General features: G+C 56.3%; 1 long non-coding RNA gene across 1 annotated transcript in view; it reads right to left on the minus strand.

Annotated features, from left to right (window-relative positions):
• Window positions 1-7,175: 7,175 nt before the first annotated feature.
• The window catches only part of LOC108512799 (uncharacterized), a 1,963-nt gene continuing 1,259 nt past the window's right edge, over window positions 7,176-7,879 (minus strand). The window contains exon 3 of the long non-coding RNA XR_001880697.1: window positions 7,176-7,771. This is a non-coding gene — a long non-coding RNA (uncharacterized LOC108512799). The remainder of the gene's footprint in view (window positions 7,772-7,879) is intronic.

Genomic DNA, 7,879 nt, shown 5'->3' on the forward strand with positions numbered 1-7,879 from the left:
GCCAGGGTGGAGGCAGCAGGAGCAGGAACCCGCCTGCCTCCGCACCTCATCGACTCTCCTCTCCCGCCCGATTCCAGTCTCTATGCCCGGTTGGCCACCCATCCCCCAAGACCCGCGGGGGGCCTCCATCCTCCTCCCCGCTCCCTGCTCTCTCCTCGCCTCCTCCCGCTTCTCTTGCCGGAAACTGATCCTGTCCCCTCCATCCCACTCCACCGGTTGACTGCGGTCACCGCCCATCTCTCCACCCCCGCTGTGTGACTTTAGAAGACCGTCTTAACCTCTCCTAGCCTTAGTAAGTAGGCAAGTGGAAAAAGAAGTGAGAAGATTCGGGTGATGTAATGCCAGCCTTTAATGGGTTAAAAGGGGGAAATGTATGTGTATGTATTTGCTTTTCTATGCATATGTTTGCTTGTCTGCGCAGACAGCCTGGAAGAGGAGGGAAGTCGCTGGCGAAGCTGACTGCCTCCAGGGAGGGATTCTGGTCCCTGGGGAAAGGGTGCGGGGAGACGGTATTGCACACACCTCTTAAATATTCAAATGCGTAAATGCATTAGCAATTCCAGCTAATAAACAAAATAAAATACAAACATTTACAAAACTAAAATTTAAGAATAATATTAGTGAAGATGAAGCCAGAGAGTGTGAAGCCAGCAGACACACAGAAGTTTCAGTGAACCGCCCCTGTTTTGATTGTCGCTGCTCACTAGGTTTGCTGTCGGCTGCTCTGGGTCCCCGTCTCCTTCCCCATCTCCCTCCGTCTTCTGGCCTCACACCCACCTCGCCTCCCCCTCCCTGCAGCCCCTCCCTGCGCTGAAGCCCCTTGCACCCCTCCCCATCTCCTCGGAGGGTGGCTGGACGCAGGACGGAGGAGCAGGGCTGCGGTGGAGCCATGGGGATGATGGAGAGTGGGGGCAACCGAGCCATCTGCAAGTCCCCAGGATCCCGTTTGGGAGGGGATTCCCAGTCCAGCTTCAGATATCTCCCCACCTCACAGACGCAGGGTCCCAGTGTAACCTTTGATGGGTGAAAGGGTTGGGAGTGAGAACTAAGAGCAGGGGGCGTGGCCGGGCGTGGTGACTCCCAAAGGATTACAGGATTACTCCTGTAATCCCAGCACTTTGGGAGGCCGAGGCGGGCAGATTGCCTGAGCTCAGGTGCTGGAGACCAGCCTGGGCAACATGGCGAAACCCCATCTCTACTAAAAATCAAAAAATTAGCCAGGCGTGGTGGTGGGCGCCTGTAATCCCAGCTACTCAGGAGGCTGAGGCAAGAGAATTGCTTAAACCTGACAGGCAGAGGTTGCAGTGAGCCGAGATCGCGCCACTGCACTCCAGACTGGGAGACAGAACAAGACTCAGTATCGAAAAAAATATAAATATATAAAATAAAAATTAAAAAGTGGTGGGTGAAGCCCCTACTGGACCACTGGAATCCCTTCTACATGCCCCTCCAAGACAAACGCCCCTAACATACACACACAGCCCAGCACAGCATCAGCCTACACTCCATCCCACATGTACCTGAACAACCTCTGGCCTGCCCATCCCCCTCTTCTCAGCTCCTCCCCTCCCTGCCCCTTTCAGGACACAGTCTTGACAAGACGGTCCCCGGAGATAGCAATAAGTAACTAGCTATCAGTAGGCCAGGCTGAGGGTGTGGCAGACGTGGCCTCAAGGCAGGGCATGGTGGGGCTGGCCCAGGAACCAGGGACCTTTTCAGAATGGGGCTCAAGGACAGGGAGGGGTGTTCCGTGACAGGAAAGAGGGAATCACCCTTGCAGTCCCAGAAAGCCTGTCCAAGGGGAGTCTTGGAGCTCCCCTAGAAAGACCCCCTCTCTAGTCTTCCTGCCTCCAGCTCGTCCCCTCCAGGCCACCATCCCCGATGCACAGTTCAAGGCGCTTGACACGTACTGGCTTTTTTTTTTTTTTGAGACGGAGTCTCGCTCTGTCGCCCAGGCTGGACTGCAGTGGCCGGATCTCAGCTCACTGCAAGCTCCGCCTCCTGGGTTTTTACGCCATTCTCCTGCCTCAGCCTCCCGAGTAGCTGGGACTACAGGCAGCCGCCACCTTGCCCGGCTAGTTTTTTGTATTTTTTAGTAGACACGGGGTTTCATCATGTTAGCCAGGATGGTCTCGATCTCCTGACCTCGTGATCCGCCCGTCTCAGCCTCCCAAAGTGCTGGGATTACAGGCTTGAGCCACCGCACCTGGCCAATACGTGCTGGCTCTTAACAGGGCTTTCCCAATGCATACCTGCCAGGCCTGTCCCCAACCTCCCCTTGAGGATCAAGTTCATGCAGTACAGGTTGACATTCGGAGCCCTCAGCAGGGCCTCCCTGGCCTTCCAGGTGCAGCCTCCTTTCTGAAGCTCCAGCCTCCGCCTCAACCTGTGCTCTCCGCTCCGTTTGGAGTGAAAGGTACCCACCCGCCTGCTTTCTGTGAGAGCACTGCGCAGTCTGCAACCACAGCCTGGCCCCCAAGTGAGTGGAGAACCTAGAGGCCAGGGTCTGACTCATTTCTGAGTCCTCAGGGCCCCTTGGACACAAGGAGCCCAGAAGGGCAGGGGAGTGATGGCAAGTTATGCAGATCAAGAGGGCTGAGCCGGGGCCCAGTGCCAGGCAGAGAAACATCCCTGCCTTAACCACAGACCTGCAAGGCTGGCCTGATGGCTCCCTTTAACAGGAGAAGAAACTGAGGCCCAAAGCAAGTGTCTTCTCCAAGGCCACACAGGCCTTGTTTTGGTTCCTGAATCAGTTGGTACCCAGCTGGGAAGAGCCTGGAGGGCAGGAGGAAAGGCAACGCCAGGGGATTCTACCCCTCTCTGTCTGCCTTGGGCACGGCTCTGGCCAAATCTACACCCTCCAGAGCTCCAGCTGCTGCCAGAATTGCTCCTCCTGGTGCCATGGTGCTGAAATTCCAGCAGAGCCACCTCCTCCCTCTGTCCCCCTGGCCTCGGGAAGCAGCAACTTCCTGCTTTCCTACAACGCTGTGATCTCATTGTCCCTTTCATTTTTTTGTTTTGTTTTGTTTTTGTTTTGGGACTGAGTCTTGCTCTGTCACCCAGGCTGGAGTGCAGTGGCACAATTTTGGCTCACTGCAACCTCCGCCTCCGGGATTCTAGCGATGCTCCTGCCTCATCCTCATGAGTAGCCAAGATTACAGTTGTGCGCCACCATGCCCGGCTAATTTTTGTATTTTTAGTAGAGATGGGGTTTTACCACCTCTTTGGGATTTCCCAAAGTGCTGATATTTCCCAAAGTGCTGGGATTACAGGCATGAGCCACCGCGCCAGGCCTTCATTGTCCCCTTCTAACGCTTCCAATCCCCTATGGTAAGTACCCCCGGTTCCACTCTATTTTCATTTGGCCCTGAGTCCTGAGTGAGTGACTCCTGTGCAGTCCCTGGCCCCATTGCCCCAGCTGTTCTTCACTGATGATGGCCGACGCTGCCTGACCTCCAGGTTCCTCAGACTCACTGAGTTCTTTGGCGCCTCCGGGCCATGTTGCATGCTGTTCCCCCTGCCCGGACTGATTTTCCTGAAGCCCTTTGCCTGGCTGGCTCCATCTAGCCCTCTGCTCAGCAGCCTCTTAGCGGCGCCCTCCGTGACTCCCAGTCTTCATCCAGCTTGCTTCCTCATCCCTCACAAGGCCCTGGCTCCCCCAAAGCCCTGGGCACTGCCTGTACTTAGGCATCATCTGATAATTTGCTTCATGCTGGGTGTTGCCGTAAGACCCCAGCTCAGGAACTCCAGGAGGGCAGGGCACATCTGTCTTCCTCACAGCTGCAGCCGTGGCTCCAGAGACTGACGCTGTGCCTGGGTGGAGGCGTCTTCAGTCAATACTTACCGAATGCATGACTCCATGGAAGGATCAAGGAGTGGAGGACAAGACTGGCAGATGGACGTGTGGACTGGGCCAGATCACAAAAGGTCTTAAGTATTAGCGTAAGAAGGTGAGTGGGGCCAAGGAAAGATCTTCATTTTCCCTTCCCTTTACCAGATGCTTGATTTTGTTGGGTCCCCAGGCTTACGTTGAAAGCATAATAAATGTGTTTCCCATATCCTAAAATCTTCCCAGCCACCCTGGCCCTCCCCAGTCACACACACAAATTGAGCCTGGGAGGCCCAGCAGGGCATGGGGGTGGAGGCTGTGCCAGGCAGTGTGGGTCACCTGGAGGCCAGAGGCCCTTATCAGGTTCTTCTTTGCCCTGGGCGGCCTCTTGGGCCTTGTTGCTGACTCCACGCCTGTCCCCTCCCTTACCCAGACAATCCAGAGGAGGCATAGCCCAAGGCAACCCTCAGGGCCTAGTTACAGAGTCACCCTCAGAAAAGAGACACTGGGACCTGAAAAGAGGCGTGGCGGTCCCTGGTTGCTCCCCATTAAACCTTGGCCCGGCTCAGGCCCTGGGCTCTCCTGGGCAATGCTGTGTGGCTCCGCTGAATATGTGAGCACCAAACTTGGAGGTCTTAATCCTGGGGGCTCATAGCACCGTGGGGCTGCTGTCTCTCTTCCTCAGTGAAGTGTGGGCATGGCCGGCATACTTCCACCCTCACAGGGACAGGCAGAACAGAGAGGAGGTGCAAAGGCAGTGAGAAGGGGCGCACAGCTGGAGAGAGTCCCGTAGCCTCTCTGTGCCTCAGTTTACCAGTCTGTTAAGAGGGGGTTGTCTCATTATGTTAAGTGAGATAAGCCAGATGCAAAAGAACATATATTTTATGATTTCACTGATGGGAGGTACCTGGAATAGTTTAATTCATAGAGACGAAGACCAGCGGTTACGGGCGGTTGAGGTGGGAGGGGGCGTGGCACAGGGCATGCAAGCTTCTATTCGGGATCATGCAGAAGCCCCGGAAATGAATGATGGTCATGGCCACACGGGATTGTGAATGTACCGAATGCCACAGACCTGTATACTCACAAAGCTAAAATGGTCAATTTCATGTTACGTACATTTTACTGCAATTTAAAACACACACATAAGAGGTGGACCTCCCCTCCTGTGCGGGGCTGGTTGGGGGGGTCACACCAGGGAAGGGCCTGGGGACATGAGCCCGGAGGAGCTGTGCTGAGCCCCCCGAAGTAGTAGTGGAAGGGCTGCAGAGTTTTGACCTCCTTCTCAGTCCTGGGACCATTCCTGAGCTCAGGACAGGGATGAGAGCAGGTGGAGCCCAAGGACCTGGGGTGGAGCCAGAGGGGTCCTGGGCGCTCTGCTGGCCTCCCCCGACACCCAGCCCCTCACATTGTCTGCACCTCCGTCTGCAGCTCAGCGAAACTCTTTCCCTTCCTTTAGAGGCTGGCATAGACCATCAAGCCTACCTTCCAGGAGGGGAGACTGAGGCCCCACCAGGCTCACAGACACCCCCATAGTCAAATGACCTGGTCCATTCCAAGTGGAGCCTATGACCCCACCCCACCCCTGAGCTTCTCTCACTGCATTTAAGCCCAGCCTAGCCCAGCACTGGGAGCTGTTCTGGAAACAGGGCACTGTCTGCCCCAAGTCCTGCCTGGAACTGGCACCCCACCTACTCCTAAGTGCCCCTCTTAGTTGGCAAATGCCTGGAGAGTCTCCTTCCTTCCCTTCTGTGCCACAGCCATCCTGAGAATATCCTCACAGAGAAGAAAGAGGCAAGGAGATTCCTAAAAAAAGCCAAATATCCTGGTGAGAAGCTGCTATTAACCTCCTGGGAAGCTCCAGAGAAGAAATAGCAGGGAGTGGGGAGGCTGCCCGACTCCTGGGCAGTGATGGAGAGCCAGGAGGCGGTGTCAGGTGGCGGGTGGGTGGAGAGGCGGCCGTGTCCAATGATTCCCATCACACATTCAGCGTCTGGCAGCTCCCACTGAGTGAGTACCTGCTGAATGCTCAGGGGCCTCTGCAGGCGCGGCAAACCTTGAGGCCAGAGCCAGGGGTGCCAACTCCATGGTACAGATGAGAAAAGTGAGGCCCAGGTGAGGCAACGGGCACGTGGGCGTAGCCAAGATCACACAATTGAGGAAGGCCGGGGCTGCAGCTTTCAAACCACGTCTGTCTGAAGCTGAAGTCTAGGAGAGAACTAGATGGATGGAGGGCAGCAGGGCAGAGATTGGACTGAGAGAGAGAAGGAGAGAGGGAGGGAGAAGGGGAGGGATAAAGAGGGATAGAGAGAAAGAGGGAGAGAGAGCAAGTGAGCCGGACCATGAGGGGCACCCACCGACCTCACCAGCAGCCAGGGGGCAGGGGTCACCATGGAAACTGTGTGCTTAGTGGCAATGTGGCAGCATGGGAGGGGCGGTGCAGTCTTGAGTGGGTTAGGTGGGCCTCAGAGGCTCGCACGGTAGTGGTGTAGGGCAGGAGCTGAAGGGGTTCAGTCCCTCCCACCTTACTGCTGTCCCCTCTGGAGTCCTGCTGCTCCACCACTATGGCCAGGCATCCTCTCTCCTTGCCTGTCTCAGGTCCTCCTGTGCAGCTGTGGAGGACGGAGCTAGGTAGGCAGTACCTGCCTTTCCTCTCCAGCTCTGGGCTGAGCCCACTGTGCTCACCAGCCTGGGCCTAGAGGAGGAGGGAAAGTCTAAAGCCCTGGGTCCTGGTCCCTGCTCTGTCACTGGTGTGCTGTGCAGCCCTAGGCAAGCCACCTTCCCTCACTGGGCCATATTTCCAAGATGGTTGAAGGTTTCCTGGAAAATTCTATTTCTGGGGTTTTCACACTGTCTGAGAACAGTCCCATCTCAGAGAAATCTCTTGGGTGCTATTTGGAGAGAACTGATTCTGGAGTCCAAAGCCTCAAAGCCTGACTCCCATCCCTTCATGAAGCACCTGCCATGTGCCAAGCACTGCTTCAGAAGCCAGAAATACTGCGTTCGTTGGTGAACTCAAACCCCTGACAGTTCTGAACCTTGGTTTCCTCGTCTGCAAAATGGGTCAGTGAGGACAGAGCCCCTCCTCAGAATGAGGCAGAGGCACAAATGAGACCATTTAGGGGAATTCTTCCTACAGGCAGGTCACTACCAGGATCCTCCTCCTGCTGGGGCATTGTGGTCAGACAGACCTGGGCTCCAAGCCCGGCTCACCCACTCGCCATTTGCACTGCCCTGTAGGAGCCCTGACCCTGACATAAGACAGGCACAGGAGTGGCCTGCCATCTGCGTTAGTCATCCCAACCTGTCCCCTCGCCCCCCCATCACCGCCGCACCTCCATGCATTCTTTACACTCCTTCCCAAGAAAGGATGAGGGCCTGGGTCCATGGAGACCGAGCAAGTCTTGCCCTGAAGACTCGAAGAGGCACGGACAAGCCGAGTGAAGCAGAGCTTTCTACATATCCATCCCCTGCTCAAAAACCTTCCATGGCTCCCTATTGTCCTGCAAGTGACCCAGCTCCTCCCCAGCATTCAGCCCTTCAGAATAGGCCCGTCTGCCCCTTTCTGCCATTACTGCCCTTTCTCTAGCCTCCCTCTAGCAGCACCTGTTCCCCAGTGTCTCCTGCACACCCCTTTCCTCTTGCAGAGGAGGGGGAGAAAAAGGGCCATTCCAGGCAGAGGGATCATCCTATGCAAAGGCTCCGTGATGCGATGGGAGGAGTGGGGCGCAGTGGGGCCCTCCCCCGAGGTGCAGCCCGGTCCTGTGCTCTGCTGAGCGGAGTCCTCCCTCCTGGGCCCCCCCAGTCCTGGGTCCCACTGCTGCCCCTGGGTTTTTTCCACCTTGCTCTTCCGGAAATCCACTCAAATTTCTCCGGGGCCGGGAGCCACTGGGCTTCACTGTTGATTTTTCACAAGTGATTATTGGCGGTAGAATTTGTCACCTGCACAAAGAAAGGAAAATGAACCTCTCATCAGAGCCAGTCTGTGGGCCCCTGAGGAGACTCAGCTTCAAGAGCTGGGGAACAAGGCGGGGGGGAGGGGGGCACAGG

The sequence above is a fragment of the Rhinopithecus bieti genome, unplaced genomic scaffold (genome assembly GCF_001698545.2).
Source record: "Rhinopithecus bieti isolate Rb0 unplaced genomic scaffold, ASM169854v2 scaffold_2408, whole genome shotgun sequence".
Lineage (NCBI taxonomy): Eukaryota > Metazoa > Chordata > Mammalia > Primates > Cercopithecidae > Rhinopithecus > Rhinopithecus bieti.